We start from the raw sequence: 21,216 nt of genomic DNA, 5'->3' as shown, positions 1-21,216 counted from the left end.
TCTGATTTTGCTTCTGTCTTCTACACTTAGTTACATAATGCAGATTATGCCACAGCAGAGAATTCTGAATAGCTTCTGGCACTTGACTGGAATATAAAGTATATTCTTGAAAAGTAGCCCAACTTGAGGTGGCATAAAGGAAAGGCACAGTCCTCAAGTTTCTTCCCTTGCAAACATAATCCTTAGCTGCATTTCATGATTTTGGTCCAGAGATTCAACAAGTTAATGTTTGTTCTCTAAATGTACCATGGCTGAAGTAATGACACAAGCAGCTTGAAATGTCTGGTATCAGATCAGACTGTTTTAAGTGTCAGAAAGGCGGATTGCCAAATTCCCAGAATGCAATCCAAGCAATTTGTGTTTGGGTTTGCATTCTTCAGTTTATATTCTTAGAAAGTAAGGGCAGATTTGCAAATTCACTTAGCACATCAAAGTCTGGAGATTTTCCTAGGGAGTTCAACTCTGTTCCATCTGGCATGTTTCGGTTAGGGGGATTTATCATGCATGCACAGAAGCAGTCACATCAGTGAGGGATTTCCACAGTTGCTTTAAATTACATCACACTCGTTCAGTGTTACAAAAATAATAGAAATTCACCTCAACACAAGTACTAGACAAATATGTGCAATGGGATGTTGAATACTGAGGCTGAAACCCACAGATTTGGATGTGTGAATGTCCTCATTGCCCTAAATGGGAGCAATGCCTATTTTAAAAGGGAATTCTGCAATGTACAGTGACAACAGACAATACTAAGGGAACTTCTTAAAAATGATGTTATAGAATAGAAAAGAACGTGGGATGGAATCAACTTGAACCTGAAAGCATGTAACAGAGGCCTCAGTCTAGATCCCTTTCACGTAATGCTCATTTTTAACATTGTTTTAAGGTTTGGTAAAACACTAGAGAGAACATATTTTATTATTGGAAACTTATAGAGAACTTAGACAAGGAATTAACAAAGTTCAAAGGAAGAAGGGAAATAAATGATAGGACAAATGTAATGATTGATATTCATGAAACTGTATATGAGGATTATTTAAGTTTGCATTGTTTATGAGACTTACTTAAATTTGTGAACTGTATTATGGGTATTTGTTAATTTTGTCTATAATGTGAATGTACATCAACATTTCTATGAATGTCTTTTGTTACCTGCCTTCTGTTCCTTACAAGGAATGGCTAGATTGGGGGGGGGGGGGGCTTTTGAATATGGAAATATGTCAGAACTATATTAAAATTTTGTATAATACAGAAAATTGATACATTTTCTCCCTGCCTAATCTGGAAGTCATGCCTATCTCTAATAATACTGATTAGCAATAACAGGTGAATAGTAATAACTCCCCAACTCGATTGTAGCTTTTTCGCACTGCTCAACTGTGTTGAGCCACATTAGAGTAGTAGTAGTTTGTGTACAACATTCATGATTAATTGAATGGCATGATACATGACAAAAGTCCTCACACATACAGTATGTTGATGCCATCCATAAACTTTGTTTAACGGTTCTATAATTTGGAGACTTGGCTATAGATGAATTAACCAACTTACATCAATAGATCCTGATGGCTTAATTGTGTGGAGGGACAGACTGGCAATGGGGTTCCACACCAATTGTCCTGATGCTGTGCTGGTTCACCACCTAAGTGCAATAAAGTCCTTAGAAATTCAATATGGATTCTAGGTATTTCAGCTCTGAAAATTCATCCATTTATTCTTTCAGTTTCTTGATGTTATAAGAGACAGGAAAGAAAAGAGGAATGTCTATTATTTCTTGAACATAGCTTTAGTGAGACTCAGAAAGACATCCTCCACTTTCTCAATGCATCCGTTGGGGGACAGAGCCCATTTTGCTTCAGACTCTTTTACAAAATGAGCCCACAAAATGCTGATGGATCAACGTGATTCATTAATTAACCTTGCAGCCAACTTTTTACAAAAGCAAAACATCTGTGTTAGTTAAGCAACATCTTATACTGACTAGGTATTCGTGCTTGGTTTAGCTGTATGGTTTTAGAGAAGGAATCCAACCAAGATGGCAATAATATCCAAGGCTAGTTCGCTGCTGGCCTGGCAAGACATCTCATCACTGAGATCCACCAACGTCTGAAAGGGGAGAGACAGAATATTTTTGGCACTTATTTGCTCAGTTTTTAATCTGTCCTACCAAGAAGGGTCAACCTAGGCAACGAAAAGATTTAAACAGGATAAATACTGGATTGATATTGCTAAATATATATATATACAATTAAAATAACCCACACTTATCCCCAACCACTAAATGGCTACCTAAATTCAAATGCCTTGCATCATTCCTGGAAGACATCCATTCCTTGCCTATTCCAGTTCTATCCAAAATTTGGAAAAAGTGATTTGTTTGTATTATGTCTTCCAGAAAGTGGGGATTCTGAAAGGCATAGTCCTAAAAGTAAATTTTCCAAGTTCTTTGACATGGATGCAGAAGCATCTTTCTTTCAGGGGCTACATTCCTCTGCAGGCTGTCTTTCCAGGGAGAGGGTATGCTGGCAGTGCTTTTATTTCTGTTCCTTTTTGCTACTTTCTTTTCTCCCTCCTGCCTGTCTGCCCAGTGGATGATCATGATAGTGTCTGTTGAACTGAGCAGTCTGATCTATTACAGAGGGTTAAGCTAAAGGACATGTGATCCTTGCCAGGGTGGATCCTTCAAATAATGTTGAACTGGAACTCCCATTAATCTTAGATAACACAACCAATGGGGATGGATGCCCTGCCCTAGAGCTATAGGTGGCTCACCTCTTATCTATGGGGAAAGGGAGGACCAAACGTAACATGAGTTTTATCACATCATTCACTATTGTGATTGCCTTTTAACCAATAGCTAACCCAAGGAGACCCATGACACATCAGGACTACTGGCTATGGAATAACAGTCATCAATCTTTTCTCTCTCCTGATTTGAATCAAGAATTTAATGCCTGCTATATGTATTGTGGGAAATTCTCCCCAAGACAAATATCAGTTACACACTTAAATCCCACTCTCAATCCATTTTGCTGAAAACCAAGGAGGAATGGGGCACTACTGCTGGGATGATTGCTGAAGGCAGGAAGTAATGTCTGAATACAATGGTGAAATTTTATAATGAGTTAGCCCTTGCTGGCATTCAGGGTGGTGGCAGTTGGGCTTTGCTTTAAGCAGCAACATATCTTAAGCAACACAGATGAGAAACACGGAATTCCCATTGACCTGATTTTGAGGGAAGTCAGTAGGACACGATAGCTTAGGATAAGCTACTTGTGCATTACAGAAAGGAGAGGGCAACAACTGACACAGCCTTGCTTAATATTGGCATATGTTTCTTTGTATTTATAGGTAGAAATAATTACTGTCATTTAAGAAGAAGCACAATATATGTCACCATATTTGAAAAGACTGATCTATGTGACTGATGAGCAGTCTGCTGTCCAAGTGATGAATGCTGCTGCTTCTTTTATTTTTTGGGATCTCCATTTATATTCTACATTAGCTTTGTTACAAATGTGTAAATAAATAATGTCACTCCATCCCTAGCCTACCTTAACAACCAGCAGCCATGTAGAGTGAAGAGGGTCTGTTCAATTGGTGACTGGCATGCAAAGATGTAGAGTTAATGAATATGGAATGATATCAGATCCATAACTAGTTTTCAGATCTAAAATGCAATACTGGATATCAATCTCCATATTTTTACTGGACTTGAGTTCAATAGTCTTTCAAGTAAAAGTCACCTTGAAAGAGAGGACTGTAGGCAGGGAACATGGCCTACCAACAGATCTGGATTACCAATGGTTCTGCTGGTACAAATTATGAATTGTATGATTGGATGAAAATTAGTTCACATATGAAAAGTTTTGTGCTGCTGTTGCATTTTGTATTTTATTGATTGTTGATTCATTCACTTATTTAATTTCTATAGCACTATACCTATAATACAGTGTCTCTCAACCTGGGGGTCAGGACACCTGGAGGGTCATGAGAGGCTGTCAAAGGTATCACCAGAAATAATCAGAAAACACAATATTTTCTGTTGGTCATGTGGGTTATGTGTGGAAAGTTTGGCCCAATTCTATCATTGGTGGGATTCAGAATGCTCTTTGATTGTAGGTGAACTATAAATCCCAGCAACTACAACTCCCAAATGTCAAGGTCTATTGCCCACAAACTCCACCAGTGTTCACATTTGGGTATATTGAGTATTCATGCCAAGTTTGGTCCAGATCCATCATTGTTTGAGTCCACAGTGCTGTCTGGATGGAGGTGAACTACAATTCCAAAATCAACCCCCCTCCCAACCTTACCAGTATTCAAATTTGGGTGTATTAGGTATTCGTGCCAAATTTGGTCCAGTGAATGAAAATACATCCTGCTTATCAGATATTTACATTATGATTCATAACATTAGCAAAATTACAGTTGTGAAGTAGCAACAAAAATAATTTTATGGTTGGGGCTCATCACAACATGAGGACCTGTATTAAGGGGTCGTGGCATTAGGAAGGTTGAGAACCACTGCTATAATAGCTCATACCTGCACTATTTTTAGAACTGCTCCAAGGCGGTGTTGCTTGCCAAGAACCTGGTGCCAAAAGCATCTAGCCTCCCAAAAACACTGGGAGAAGTGAGCTCCTCTGACTGAAAACGGTCTTTCCCCTCAGAATTCCTCACCTCACAATAATAGCAACAAGAGTGACTTGACAGTATTTCCGGACAGAAAAAGATATTCTAAGAAATTTTCTGGCTGCACCTGAAGAAGGCATTTATTCTTCCCATTTTTTTTTTTGTTTTGAGTTCCTCTTATGTTGCAATAAGGAAAGGCTGAGACATTAAAATGGATGGCTCTGATTTTCAGTTTCCAATCAAGCCTCTGTTTGACCAATCTCTTCTATACTTCCTGACAAGAAAAGCCAGGGAAAGTTATCACTTTGGTGTTAAGGAAGAAAGGAAGAGGGAAATTACTAGCCCAGTGCCAAATAGGCCACTCACTTTTCCTTGCAGCTATTCAGCACTGCCAACTTTCACCTTTTGTTGGGAGTAAGTACCTGGCATGCAGAATAATACAACATTTCTGTGAAGAGTTCACCTTAGGGTTGCCATAATTTGGAAACAACTTGAAAGCAAGCAACAACAATATTGAGACAAACCAAGTTGGATAAATAATAATAATAATAATAATAATAATAATAATAATAACAACAACAACAACAACAACAACACTTTATTTATATTCTGCCCTATCTCAAGGGGACTCAGGGTAGATCACAGTACACATACATGACAAACATTAAGTGCCATTTGGACAGAGAGGACAGAAATAGACAGAAAGCAGGTATGTTGTATCAAAGTCCAGCTTTTTGGCACCTTGGAGGTTGTGCTTGAATCCAGCCACGGGGGTGTGCTGTCACTCCATCCTCTATGACAAAAGAGCTATCAGGGCTTTCTCCTTCCTTTTGGTCACCAGGCATTTTCTGATCTTTTTATTTTATGGTGTCAAAAGGCCTCCCCCGCTTTTTAGCGGTACCTAATTTCTCTACTTACAGCTCTAAACTGTTTTTGAACTGCTTAGGTAAACAGTGAGCTGGGATGACAGTTTGATGCTCGTGCCAATCCGGGCTTTGAACTGGCAACCTTTTGGTCGGTAGATCTTATCGCTGCTGGTTATTTACCAGCTGTGCTAAAGCCTGATCTATACTTCTTCATAGCCAGAATGTATACATTGATAGATGTATCTTTTCCAAAGCCCAGCCTGGACATTAATGTTGTGAAATAGATATTAATGTTGTGCAATTCCAGACTAGATGCCAAAATATGTGATTATCTATTTCTGGAAATTGTTCTCTCCTGTCCATTAAAGGGACTGCTCCCTAATAACCTCGCCTTACTATTATGGCAGCTCTGGAACCCATAAACTAATACAAAAATAAAGATCCTCTGGTCATGTGCAGAGTATTTTCCCTACACCACTAAGTAACGAGACTCGACATACCTGACATTCAGAGAAAGGTGTATTGTATTAGAGGAGTTTGTTTCCTGGGAAAGTTGAACTTTAACTTAAAGGATTATTGTTTGAGAAATTAAATCACAGATGCTCAGATTTATCTTTCAACATAGTCACCAATTTTACCTGGTTTTTGTTTTGAAGGTCACTGCTGTTGTTTATCATCCGGTCATCACCATGTAATTTCAAGCATGATCTCACATCTTTGCAGTTTACCTTTTTTTGTTTGTGAAATCTTCAGTGACCATATTGACTAGGTGTTTCTAAGATTTTTGGTTCTGGCAGGGCTGACACAGGTCTGAAAACAGCAGACTTTGCAGTTACAGAATAGAGTTTGTTGTTTAATAATTTGCATACTGCCCTTCAAAACAGATTATCATCAGTCCATGACAAAAGTCAACATAAAAACAGGAGTACAAGTTCATTATGTCCCAATAATAAAGAAAAGTGGGTCCGAGGTATCTGCTGGAGTTGGCTCTGAAAACCCTTTGGAGCAAAGCACTTGGAACCTAGCTGATTCAGTGGAGACCAGACAGTTTTGTGGGCTGGAGCCACTTTCCACAGAAGATAGTAAGTAAAGGGAGCAGTACAGGAGATCAGGTAATGTAGAGAGGGAGAGTTGTGAATAAGAGCATGAAATGGCAAACACACAGAGAGAGGAGGACCAGAAGAGGAAGTGGCAGGCAGCAGTACATGTCATCCCACCTCACGTGGTGAGCCAGCCTAGGTTGATGTTGACTGAGTCATAAGGCCCAGTCAGGTTCATATCTCAGCAGTTGGAGAGCTCAGGCATAAAAACTGGAGGAAAGAACATCAACAATAGGAGACATGCAGAGGATTCCATAATATTCGGGGGGGGGGAAATAGCAGACGTGGAACAATTACTGAAGAAAGTCAAAGAAGAAAGTGCAAAAGCAGGTTTATAGTTAAAAAAAATACTGATGAGTTACAGCCTCTGAGTTACAAACTTCCGACTTACAAACAACTCATAGTTAAAGAACGGAGTGGAGACAATAGGAAGTGAGAAATCTACCCTTAGGAAGGGACATTCACTCCTGAAAGAGTTGTCATAGAGGTAAGGTGTCTCCACTGAAGCTTTTTCTCCAATAGTTGTTCCACACCAAGGATTTTTTTTTCCAAATTCCAAACATCACAAGGATAGAAAGTGAGATGAAATATTCTGAACAAGGGAACAGACAGCAAAACAATCACCACAGGTATTGGCTGGAATTACAGGGTTGTTGTAGGTTTTTCGAGCTGTATGGCCATGCGCTAGAAGCATTCTCTCCTGACGTTTTGCCTGCATCTGTGGCAGGCATCCTCAGAGGTTGTGATGCAGGCGAAACATCAAGAGAGAATGCTTCTAGAACATGGCCATACAGCCTGAAAAAATTACAATACAATCACCACAGAGGTGTTAATCCTTCCCTGTGATATCCAAAGCTCGCTCGAGCTCTCTTCTCTCTCTCTTTCTATCTATTTATGTATATGGCTGGAGTTATGCTTTAAAATGTACCTGTTCTGACTTACATACAAATTCAATTTAAGAAAAAAACATACAGAAACTACCTTGTTTGTAACTTGGGGACTGACTGTAATTCCAATTTCTATAGCAGATCAATACAAGCTGTAAAGTATTAGTTCATGCTGCAGAGAGTGGTAGGAATGTTTCTATCCTGGTATGACTGGTAAGCTATTCCTTTGTTAAAATAAAGTTATTTTCCTCCCTTTTGCCTGTAAAAGTGTCAGCATTTTTCAAAACAATGAAGAGAGAAAAGGGAAAAAAACATGGAAAAAATCAAGCCAGGTCCTCAGGAGATGCCCTTGGTCATAGTCCAGCTCAAGAATTCAGTGTAATTCATTGTGCCTGGACATTGGTGAATGTCAACTGCAATAAAGACCAGTTTCCATCAGCTTAAAAAAACAAGCTTTCTTTTTCTTATTGCTACACCCCCATTAACATTTTGATACAATCAATAAACCATTATGTTGCTGCACCTGTGACTTGGTTCTGTTTTGTCAGACCCTCAGGCTTTAGTTGACCTGAAAACTGAGCAGATCAGGGACCTGGAATTGCTGCATCTGTCACCAAAATATGAAGTATGTGCATTAATTCCATACACTGTAATGGCAATGTTGCTACCCAGCAAGTGACAGAAACATCTTACACAGAGGAAGCTGACATAATAAAAAATCATCCCAATTTGTTTTGTTTTTGGCTGTCAAAAAAGCTACTTTGTGGCATAGCCTTTGGGAGAAAAATGCCAATTTAGCAACCTTTAGGGCCAGAATCCACTGAATCTAGAGAGTCCACTAATGAATTACCCTATACTTTTTCATCAGAATGGATGAGTCTTACTTGGATTAATGAGGTCGATAAAGATGGCAAAACAGAATACTGGACAGGGAGCAACTAGTATATTTTGATTAATTATGGAGAAATGTGGCTACAGAAAGAGGACATATTAAACTTAACCAGTTTTCCATTTTTAAATGTCCTTGGTATTAAATATGCTATGTGAAACAGTGTAGCATCAGGTATGCCAATGTTTATTTTGTTTATTTATTTTTATTTAAAATTTTAACAAAAAAAAATACAAAGAAAACAACAGAACTTGTAAACTAAATCATACATAAATACACATAAATATAAGTGAACAATAATTACACAATTTACATACACATAAACATACCTGAATAGCAAGTACCCAATTTATCTTCCTGACCTACACCTCTACTCTTAATTACATATAACTTTACAATACAAACATACATAAATTCATTTTACAGCTCTTGTTTTTCACCATTCATTTCAGAGAAGGGGATGGTTCCTTTTTTGTTAAGAGTTTAAAGTGCAGAATTCACATTGATCTCTGGGCAAGTCAACCCAGGTTTGTTTTTTTTTTAGGGGGGCGGGGTTACTAAAATTTCTAGACTTATACATGAGGGTATTTCATGTAAAATCTCAGCGCATATGTGTACTATAATCCCATATATCAGAACACCAATGAAATGTGGAAGATTCTGTTAAATCATTTCAAGCAGTGGTCAGTTTCATGTTTTAAAAACACCTAGGCATGACTTCAAGGCAGCGTTTCTTAACCTGGGGGTCGTGACCCCTGTAGGGGTCGCAAGGAGGTGTCAGAGGGGTCATCAAAGACCATCAGAAAACACAGTATTTTCTGTTGATCATGATGGTTCTGTGTGGGAAGTTTGGCCAAATTCTTTTGTTGGTGGGGTTCACAATGCTCTTTGATTGTAGGCATTCAAATTTGGGCATAATTAGGTATTTGTGCCAAATTTGGTCCAGTGAATGAAAAATATATCCTGCATAACAGGTAGTTACATTACAATGCATAACATTTGCAAAATTACAGTTATGAAGTAGCAATGAAAATAATTTTATGGTTGTGGGTCACCAAAACATGAGGAACTGTATTAAGGGGTTATGGCATTAGGAAGATTGAGAACCAGTGCTTTAAAGTTTTGCTCTCTGAATATTTCTACCACCTTCCATTTTTTCCATTGGCTTTCTGATGGTCTCTCCAACTGCGGTCAACTTGCACTTTCTCCCAGAGGAAGAGGACAAGGTGCCTCTCTGTCATTTCCTACCTTGCTTCCTTACAGCAAAGGGGGTTGTAACTATTTGTACTATAGTTGGGTCATATCTGGTCAAAATGAGAAAATCATATAAAGAAGTATATTTAGGCATCTGTTGTATTTCTTTATAACTACTTGCCATGGACCTTAGAAAGCCAGTGCAAGATTCCAGGGGAGCTTTATTCCTTCCTGCAGAGAATATTTTTGTAAATATCTAGGGCACACTTGGGGCTAGCACTAAACGGCTGACTTCAGCAAATCCTTAACTTGGCCAGCCACATTCTTCTAATCCACAATATGTGCTGATTTACAGGAGTAATATTGAAATATGTTAGTATGGTCTAGTTCTTTGAACATCTCAGAGTTTGAAGCAATCATGATTATATTATTATTATTATTACCCCCACCTTATCTCCCCAAAGGGGACTCAAGGTAGCTTAGCATAAAAGTATTAGTATACAATTTGAAATATACAAATATTCAAACATTAAAACAGAATTAAACACAAAAACACTAAAATATTCACAGTTAATTGTGAATGATTGACCCTCGGTGTTCTGTCTTTGTTAATGGTAAAGAGATGCTGCAAGGCATTTCTCAGATATTCTTACAACAAACAACTTTTCCCTTGATGGCTAAAAAAAAAATCATTTTACTCACTTTTAAAATTACAGAATGGCTCCCTTATCCACAGATTTTATATTCAGTTTCACTTACCCACACTTCCAAGAATATTTCCCTTGCCCCTGGAAGTGTTTGTGGGCTTCTCTAGGTAAGCCAGTGCAATCATTTGATATGCTTTGGCCAAGTATAGTAAAATGTAAGGTATACTACTATCCAAGGTTTTAGAACCCATTGGAGGTCTTGGAACATATGCCTTGCAGATTCAGGGGTTGTATTATGTTTGACAGTACACCCTATTCTCTGCCTGCTTGGCTCAGGAGCCATCAAAATAATCTGATCATAATTAGTTTGAATAAATTAGAATGGATCTTCCCAGATTTTGAAAAAGTTAGCATTTTTGTGTTATAACTCCCAAAATCCCTCAACTAGAATGAGTATTGCTGGCAGAAGATTATGGCAGTTATAGTCCAAAAAGAATTTTTTCAAGCTCCCTTCTTATATATATATGGCACTCCTGATACATATCAAGTGATAGGTGAAGAAGGTGATCTCAGAATAATGAATATCCTACCATAATTGATTGAATCTTGGAAAAAATTTGACTTAGTCGCTAGATAGAACTGAAAGCATAATGTTAGGCAGAATCATGAATGCCATTCACACATCCTTACAATTTCAAGCACATAGGGAGAATGCAATTTATTTTCTATGAATCACCTGGCGCTGTGGCCATTCTGTTTTGGCACAGTATCAGAGGAGTGGCCATCCTACCTGGGTGCTTGACTAGGAAAATTAATTAGAACAAGCACTGTGAATCCAATGGATATGGCCCTTAAGTGGAAGTATAAATATTGATTGAAAACATGAGAAGGATTGAATGGGCTGTGGATTATACATACCATACTTTCTATTTTATGTTGGAAACAGACCACTTTTCTATGCCTACTAGAATAACAGTCCACTTAGGAACCATGCACAGCTGAACACTTTGCTCTAGGGTGTTTATTGGGCTGGCATAAACAAGGGAGGGGTCCTAATAATAAATGCAGTTGAATGGAAGCACCTGTTCCCAATGGACAGAAGTGGGATGTCCTTCCCCGAACTCATTAACCACAAGACAGTGTAATAAAACAGGCTTTCTTGTGTCCATTGGTACTTTCAACATGGCTATCTTGGTGCTCTTTGGAAGCAAGGCAAACATTTGCTTTCCACTTTGGCTGAAAAGAGGCTTCCTTTTATTGCAGGCAGTTTGGGATCTTAAGCACTGAAATCCCAGAATAAAAACAAGAAGATACTTTCACAATATTTATGTGGACAGAAGAATGAAAAGATGTTTCTTCCTGCATTTTGATAATACATTAGAACTGGATTATTTAAATCTTCATCTTCCAGTAAAGTGCATTTGGTAGATTGTTTAGACAGGACCTGAAAAGTTGATGTCATACTCAGAGCCTGGAAAAAAAATTTTTTTTAATTATTTAGCAATGCAGATCCAACCATAGATCCATCCCATAGACACACCTATGTTTATATTGGGGATGGGGTAGAGATTGCATCCTAGAAATGAAAAAAATACCTAGTTGAACTTCAAGGAGCTATTTAACATCTACCCCAAAAGTGTGGTATTTCCTGTATTTTGTGACTAAACACACAACACCCCCTGGTACAAAAGAAAATGGAGCTGTTTCTTTATTGAGAAACTGTGACCATCATAATCCAACTGAAGTCAGGATTTTGATAAATGTAGTGAGCCAACTGGAGTTAATCAGGATTTTGCTACAAGTAGCAATGTGCAGAGTTTTATGTAAAACATTTGTAAGTAGATTAACACAGTAAGGCATCTGCATATATTAATCCTTTATAAGCCACTTATACAATATTGGCTTCTTGATTTTTTTTAAAAATGCACTGTGACATTCTTTACAGCTGAATGTCCTATTCTTCTCTTGCATTCTGAATTTCTGGTTCCCGTGTAAATTCAATATTGCCATCATTCATCATTGATCTGGCAGGAAAAATAAAACATTCTATTCAAGATTTATGTTTTAGTTCTAAACTAACAGTAGCTCAAAGTCACCAAAGATAAAAGCAGGTATGTGCTTAAAGACTGGGGCTGGCCTCATATATGGCCAATCCCTTCAGCCTCCTGGTCTGCAAGGTTTGAAAAAATGTTTAGAACTATAACTCTCAGAATGCCCAGCTGACTTGGAATTGTACTTCAAAAAGTAACTTTTCTAAGCTCTGCCTTCTCCTCGTTCTTCTCCTTGCCATTCCTTGTTGTTGAATGTATTCTCTAAGACAGGGCTTCTTAATTTTTTTTTACTCTTGTGACTCCATTTTGTCAGAGAAAGTTTTGCATGACCTCAGATATGTTAAAATAATCTTTATTAAATTTTCATACAAAGTAAAAAAAGACATGAGAGGTCAGGTGAGAGGGGGTAGGGAAGAGGGGGTGGGGGGGATAGGGGAGGGGTTAAAAAGCTTGGAAAAGAATAGAAAGCAAAGTGGTTTCTGAGTATTTACAACGGATGGTGTAATTATCACTACTGTGTACCGGGTGAAGAAACAAGGAATTTGGAAGGAATTGTGGGGTAGGACGTGGGGGACAGGGAGTATGTGTGTTCTGTTCTGTCTTTGACTTCCCGGTATCTTTGGGAGGTTCTTCCTATTCCTTCGATCTCTCCCTCTTCTTACTTTCCCTCTTCGTCTCTTTACAGCTCTCCCCTTATTTGTCCTTTCTTTCTCTTTCATATAAGTATTTCCATGTTTTTTCCTTCTATTAGGTAAGTTGTTACATCTTTCCAATCTGTTTCAGCTGTTGGAGTGCCCCTTCTTTTAGAGAGTATGTATGTTAATTTATCCATATTTCTTATATCTAGGATTTTCGTTAGCCATTCCTCTTCTTCTGGAGGGTCTTTTCCTTTCCAATGTCTTGCATAGACTATTCTGGCAGCAGTCAACAATAGAAATAATATTTTATCTTTATTTTTTTCCAGTTTTATATTATGTATTCCTAATAGGAAAATTTCTGGTTTCCACGGTATATTGGTCTTCAGTATTTTTTGTAATGTTTTTTGTATTTTTCTCCAATAGTTTATTGCTTTTGGGCAGGTCCACCATAGGTGGTAATATGTCCCTTCCTGTTTTCCGCATTTCCAACATTTGGTGTTCGTATTTTTATTGATTTTTCCTAATCTATGGGGCGTTATATACCACCTGTGGGCAACCTTCAACCAATTTTCTTTAAGTTCCATCGCCTTTGAATATTTTAACTTCTTATTCCAGACTTCTTCCCATTCTTCTTTTTTAATCTCTCTTCCTATGTTGTCCCTCCACTTCTTCATATAGGATTTTTCCTTTCCTGCGTTTCCTTCTTCTTCTAGCAGTTTTTTGTATATTTTGGAAATTAATTTGTTTTCTGATTGCATTATTTTGTCCCAGAAACAGGGACCTTCTTCGAATCCTTTTTCTTTATCTCTCTTGAAATGTTGTTTAATTTGTTCGTATTGGTACCATGAGATTTTACTATTTATGTTTTTTAGTTCTTGTTGGGTTTTGATCTTGAATTCTCCTCTTTCTTTTCTTATTATGTCCTTGTAGTTAGGCCAATCGTTCCATCCTAAAATTCTACTTTGTGAGGCTTCAAGTGGCGACAGCCATAATGGAGTTTTTTTGTAAAATTTATCTTTATATCTATTCCATACCTTGATTAAAGATGAACGTACAAAATGGTTGCCGAATTGTTTTTCTTTACTAGCTTTGTCATATCCTAAATAGGCGTGCCAACCTGATCTCAGTCCTTCCCCTTCTATGTTTAGGATCTTCTCTTTCTTAAGTTTTGCCCAATCTCTTATCCAGATAAGAGCGCACGCATCGTGATACAGTTTGATATTCGGGATAGCTAATCCACCTTTGTTTTTACCCTCTGTCATGTTTTTATAATTTATTCTTGGTGTTTTCTTCTGCCAAATAAATCTCATTATATCTTTTTTCCAATTGTTAATTATTTTTTGGTATCTAATTATTGGCAAATTTTGAAATAAAAACACTAATTTTGGCAGAATTGACATTTTCACTGCCGCTACTCTTCCTAGTAAGGATAATTTCATATTTCCCCAATTTTCCAGATCTTTTTTATTTTTTTCCATTTTTCTATGTAGTTATTTTCCAATAATTGTAGATTCTTAGCCGTGAGAATTATTCCTAAATATTTTATTTTTTGTGTAATTTGGATATTCCAATCTTTCCCAATTTTTTCCTGTTCTTTCTTTGTAATGTTTTTTGTTATTGCTTTGGTCTTTTCTAAATTGATCTTAAATCCTGAGACTTCGCCGTAATCTTTTATTGTCTTTAGCCATTTTTCTAGATTATTTTTTGGATCTTCTATTATTCCAATGATGTCGTCCGCGAACGCTCTTATCTTATAGTCCTGTCCTTGAATTCGTACTCCTTTAATTTCTTTATCATCTCTAATTCTATCCAATAAAATTTCTAACGTCAGGATGAAAATCAGCGGGGATATTGGGCAGCCTTGCCTTGTTCCTTTTTGGATGTGTATTGTCTCTGTTTGTTGACCGTTTATTATAAGTTTCGCTTCCTGATTGTTGTATATTGCTTCAATTATATTACCGAAATAGTGACCCATATCCATCTCTTTTATTACAATTTTGATAAAATCCCAATTTACATTGTCGAAGGCTTTTTCAGCGTCTAGTGCTAAGAACATTACTTTCTTTTGAATGTTGTTTCCGTAATGGTCTATGAGGTTTATAATTGTTCTAACATTGTCAGCTTGTGATCTTTTAGGTAAAAAGCCTGCTTGTTCTTCTTTAATTCTTTCACTCAATATTTTTTTAATCTTTCTGCAATAATATTTCCAAATAATTTGTAATCTAGGTTTAGTAATGAAATGGGTCGGTAATTCTTTACGTCTTCTGGGGTTGTATTTTCTTTATGTATTAAGGTTATCAGGGCTTGTCTCCATGTTTGGGGCATTTCTTTCTTGTCTCTAATTTCATTCATTACTCTCTTGAGCAGGGGGGTCAGTTCATCTTGAAATGTTTTATAATATATGGCCGTTAGCCCATCCGGGCCCGGGGCTTTATCTTTTTTCAGTTCATTTATTGCCTTTTTAATTTCTTTTTTGGATATTTCGCTATTCAGCGTTTCTCTTTGTTTTTCTGTTATGTGGGGTATGGTTTTTTCCCCTAAGTATTTGTAGATTGCATTTTTATCTATTTTTTCTTCTTTATACAGTTTTGACCTCAGATATATATAGATATACAAACCAAGTAATTACTTATAATAAATCATACAGAAATGTATTTTAAACAGTTCTTTGGTATACATAAAATTTTATCATTTATTAAAGACTAGTTTTGGTACCCAGCATTGCCCAGGTTAGTTATTTTGTAATGGCATTTGTTAATAAATGTCATTATTAGTTTTACTATGGGAGGAATGGTTCTATCACCTTATTAAACACAAAGCAGCACTTTCTCTGTCCCTCAGGTAGTGATCATACTCAAGTGCTACAGGTCTGCATGGCAACTCTGTACTAGCCTGTTGGGGTTACAGCAGGGTCTTTCCTCTAATTTCTAAGTTGTTGATAGTGTTGCTCAGTTGTATCACCTGCTCACAGTAATTGTACTGTGTTTCATTTGGAGTGACTTGTCCCATACATACTAATGTGATGGAAGTACTTGTTTATTTTATATAAATAATTAAATATTGGCTGAATACTTGATATTGCAGAATGTAGAGCAACATTTTTCATGCCATGCTGACATGTTTAGTTTGCAGGCCTAATTTGGGGGACCACAAGGGGTGCTGTGGGGGTCCATACCTCCAACTTTAAAGGTCCCAGGTTGTAGAGTAAGAACCCCCGGTGGCGCAGTGGGTTAAACCCCTGTGCCGGCAGGACTGAAGACTGACAGGTCGCAGTTCAAATCCGGGGAGAGGCGGATGAGCTCCCTCTATCAGCTCCAGCTCCTCATGCGGGGACATGAGAGAAGCCTCCCACAAGGATGATAAAAACATCAAATTATCCGGGCGTCCCCTGGGCAACATCCTTGCAGATGGCCAATTCTCTCATACCAGAAGAGACTTGCAGTTTCTCAAGTTGCTCCTGACACAATTAAAGAAAAAAGGTTGTAGAGTGGGCCATGGGTGGGAAATGGGTCTATACCCGCTCTCTTATTTCCATCAAGGCCTCATAAAATCATACAATCACAAAGTTGGAAGATATCTCCAGGGCCATCCAGTCCAATTTTTGCCATACAGGAACACTCAGTCAAAACCTTCCCAACAGAATGCCATTTGGCTTCTGAATCATGGGATTCTAGAGTATGAAAAGATTCCAAGGGCTATCCAATTCAACCCAATTTCTATCTATGTCCAACCCCATATCTATCTAATAGTGTTTTATCTCTTGTTTTAATCATGTTGTATCCAGCCTCAAGCCACAGGGAGAGGCAGGTAATAAATTCATTATTATTGTAATCATCATCATGCAGTCAAATCCATACCCCCCCCCCCCTCCGACAGATGACTATCCTCTGAGGAACTGCTCCTACCATCAGGGAGCTCTTCCTAGTGTGTAGATGGAATCTGTGTTCCTGCATTGCTGCATGTCCTAGTCTCCAGAGCAGCAGAAAGCAAACTGGCTACATCTCCAATACAATCTCCTTTCAGATATTTAAATATGACTATCATGTTCCCTTTCAGCCTTCTTTTCTCCAAGCTAAACATACACATAATAAGCACACACTATTCATCACTTACAAACGGAATGAATAGGTGAATATGGTTCCAAACAAAAAGAACGTTCAAGAAACAGATTCTGTCTGTTAAATATACAAGGCATACATGAGGTTTGTGCCAGGCCTTACACTCATTGCTTCCCACCCAAAACAACTTTCTGGAAATGAAGAGAATTTCTGCAGCTGATGTGACCCAAATCGGTCTTACGACTGACCAGGAGTACCTCTGTCTTGTCTGGATTTAGTTTCAATCTGTTGTCCCTCATCCAGTCCGAGACAGCGGCCAAGCACCGGTTCATGACCTGAACAGCCTCCTTAGTGGTAGGTGGAAAAGAGTGATAGAGTTGGACATCATCTGCGTACAGATGACCGCACCCCAAAACTCCGGATGATCTCTCCCAGCGGCTTCATGTAAATGTTAAACAACATAGGGGACAGTATTGAGCCCTGCGGGACTCCACAGTTCAATGGCCGAGGAGTCGAGCAGGAGTCCCCTAGTGACACCTTCTGGGAGCGACCCTCGAGAAAGGACCGGAGCCACTGCAAGGCAGTACTCCCGAGACCCATTCCCGTGAGGCGTCCCAGAAGGATACCGTGGTCGACGGTATCGAAGGCCGAAGAGAGGTCCAGTAGAACCAACAGGGACACACTTCCCCTGTCCAGTTCCCGGTGCAGATCATCAACTAAGGCGACCAAGGCTGTCTCAGTACCATGTCCCGGCCTAAAGCCTGACTGTGCCGGATCTAGATAGTCCGTGTCCACCAGGAATTCCCGGAGTTGCGAGGCCACCACACATTCCAAGACTTTGCCCAAGTAGGGGAGATTGGAAACTGGACGAAAGTTGACGAATTGAGTGGGGTCAAGTGATGGTTTTTTCAACAGCGGTTTAATTACAGCTTGTTTTAGGCTGGCTGGAATCTTACCTTCCCGAAGGGAGGCATTAACCACCACCTTTACCCACTCTGCCAAACCCCCTCTGGCTTCTTTTACCAGCCAGGAAGGGCAGGGGTCTAGGATGCATGTGGTAGGTCTCGCCTCTCCCAGAACCCTGATGACCTCATTGAGTTGAACAGATTGAAACGAATCCAACAAAACTGGACAAGCAGATGCTTGAGTTACATCCTCAGAGACCGCAATTAATGTGGTGTCAAAGCCCACGCGGATCAAAGCGACTTTGTCCGCAAAGTACTGAGCAAATGCTTCACAGCGCGCTGCCGAGTCGTCAGGGGACCCACTCGAGGTGGGATTCAACAACCCTCTGACTACTCGAAACAGTTCTGCCGGACGGTTCCTTGCGGACGCAATATTGGCCGAATAGAAAGCATTTTGCGCGGCCTCTATTGCCGCTCCATACGCCCTTAGATAAAGGCGTAGACGTGTTCGGTTTGGCTCGCTGGGCTCTTTCCTCCACACGCTCTCTAGCCATCTCTTTGTTTGCTTTAGCTCCACCAGCTCCTCGTTGAACCAAGGGGCAGGTTTCGCTCGGCGACTTAAGAGAGGGCGCTCTGGAGCGATCATGTCTATTGCCCTAGTCAGCTCCCTATTCCAGTGAGCGACCAGGGCATCGACAGAATCACCATCCAAGGCAGCGGAAACATCCCCAAGAGCCATCAGGAATCCTTCTGGATCCATAAGCCTCCTGGGGTGGACCATCTTAATGGGTCCACCACCCCTGCGGAGGTTAGATGTTGCAACGAGTCTAAACCTGATCAGATGGTGGTCGGTCCATGGCAAAGGAGAGATTGACAACTCCTCCACACCGCCACCTTCTTCCCAGCCCTGACAGAAGACCAGGTCAAGTGTGTGTCCAGCACAGTGGGTAGGGCCAGATACTAGTTGGGACAGCCCCATAGTTGCCATGGTGGCCATGAAGTCCTGAGCCGCTCCTGAAAGAGTGGACTCCGCATGTACATTGAAGTCCCCCAGCACAACAAGCCACTGGGACTCCAATGCCAGGCCTGAGACTAACTCTGCAAGCTCAGGTAGGGCTGTTGAGGTGCCCTCTGCCCTATGGCCCTCTGCCTCTCTCCATGCCCATCCCTCCATGAAATAGCCAATAGTCCCGATCATATTACACAGTTCTCTTGTAAGAGCAATGTATGAACAAGGGATTTTTGCCAGGTTCTTTGAGCTTCCTGATTTCTGCAATGCTAAAGCCCTTTGCAGTGGGCATGCTTTATCTTATCATGAGCGCATTTTAATCTCCAGCCTGAACAGAAGCTGGCTAATCATGGTGTGTAAAAATGACATCATAAACCATCTGCCATATAATTATATGACTCTTGAAATATTCTCAAACCAAAATAGCACAGGTCAGTTTACTTCCACAAACTCTTCCTGAATTACACTTGGCAATGCTACTGGTTTCATCTAAAGTAATGTTGCAGATATGAGTTCTTAGGGAAGTTGTCCTGCAAGCATCAAATGGCTCACTCCAGGCTTTCAGTAACTGGCACATTTCTTCTTCTAGATTAAAACTATCAGCTTATTTCACTATGCACAAAATATAGATATACGGTAGACTTGGTTTACAGGAACTCAAACAATCAGAACTCTCAGTCAACTGGCAAAATAATCAAAGAAATAATACTTTAAATGCTTTAAATAAAAGTCAAAAAATAAAATCAATGTTGGTGGAAAATTAAGTTTAAACTTGATGCAGTGTGCCATGAGTAAACCCACACTTCACATATCATGTGCAGTGGTTCCTATCCTTCATTCCCTTAGGCATTTTGGACATCAACTCCTAGAAGTCCTAGCCAGCTTGACGATTAGACAGAAATTCTGGGAATCCCAATGATCAGTAGGACTGTGCTGTCGCACGCTGGGCCTGTGCATAAGACTGTAGACAGGACATAAATTTTGTGTGTCCAACGGGACGCTGGGGCTGCCTCAGATTAAAGGCCTTTGGATTTCCTTAAAACACAGTCTCTAGAATACTTAAAGGTTCAACAAAGTTCTTTATTAATGAACACAAACAGGTACTTTAAGGCTTTCTTAACAGTCTATTGGCTCTTTCAATCTTGTCCACAGGGAACAGGCACTATCTTCTTAACTGTAACTAATGGGGAAATCCTTAACTTCTAATCTGGGCAGTCTGTCTTTGCCTCTGTTGGTGTGGAGCCCCACACCCGGTACCAACTGCTTTTGGCTTCCGCGAGAGACCCTTACCAAGCAGAGCTTTGTAGACTTCCAGGGGGAAAGAACTCAGGTTTCCGTGATGGCTGAATGAAGTCCTTTAGCAAAGGAGCTGTAAGGCTGTACAACCCCGGTCAGGCTGTATATCTCCCCGGCCAAGCCGTAGAAGACGAAGCTTTCTACAGGAGCTCTTTGTTTTATGTCCTGCGTGGAAAGCTTCTCTGTGTGGACTGACCCAAAAAGGCTCCTATTCCCTCCAAAAACCCAAAAAGGGGACAGGACCAGGGATCCTAACTATAATTGACAGGTGGCTTGCCCTACGATTGCAGCCAAAAGAAGCCACCTGTCTGCAGAGTCCCTGAAACTTGGGACTATAACAAACATTAAATGCAAAGCAAACAAAATTGGAGCTCCTGGTGCAGTTGTACCTGCACAAGGACCAAAGATCGAGATACAACTCTTTAGAGTGACGCTTGCGGGCAATTCTAAGTTTCTTGCCAAGCCACAAATCCCAGGAACCTGCAGAATGGGCAGTTAAAGTAGGATCAAACCATTAATAGCATAATATCAATGACACCTATGAAACTCATTTGAATTTATTAACATAACTTTTAGCTTTAGCTCCAAGATGGTGGAGAATCTATGTTTCTTCTGGATTCTCCTAAAAACCCAAATAGTAATTAGTAACAAACTTTTTTAAAATATAGGATTTCCAACTTTTTGACGCCCTCCAACACACAGTAATGAACCAATGATTACATTTCTCTTTGCATAATCAAATCTGTTATTTGCTCATTTCTGCTATTTAGAGGCAAGCTGCTCTGTCTCTCCAGATCAAGGATAAAGAATTCTGCAGCCTCCCAGGTGTTGCTAAACTGCACCTCCCTTGTACCTGTTGAACTGCTGACCTGGAGGTCGGTGGTTTGAATCCATGAGACGGAGTGAGCTTCTGTCTGTCAGCTCCAGCTTCCCATGTGAGGACATGAGAGAAGCCTCCCACAGGATGGTAAAACATCTGAGCATCCCCTGGACAATGTCGCACACCATAAGTGACTTGCAGTTTCTCAAGTCGCTCCT

This window comes from Anolis sagrei, chromosome 4 (assembly GCF_037176765.1).
Source record: "Anolis sagrei isolate rAnoSag1 chromosome 4, rAnoSag1.mat, whole genome shotgun sequence".
Lineage (NCBI taxonomy): Eukaryota > Metazoa > Chordata > Lepidosauria > Squamata > Dactyloidae > Anolis > Anolis sagrei.
The sequence above is the reverse complement of the archived record's forward strand: the minus strand, read 5'-3'. Positions refer to the sequence as shown.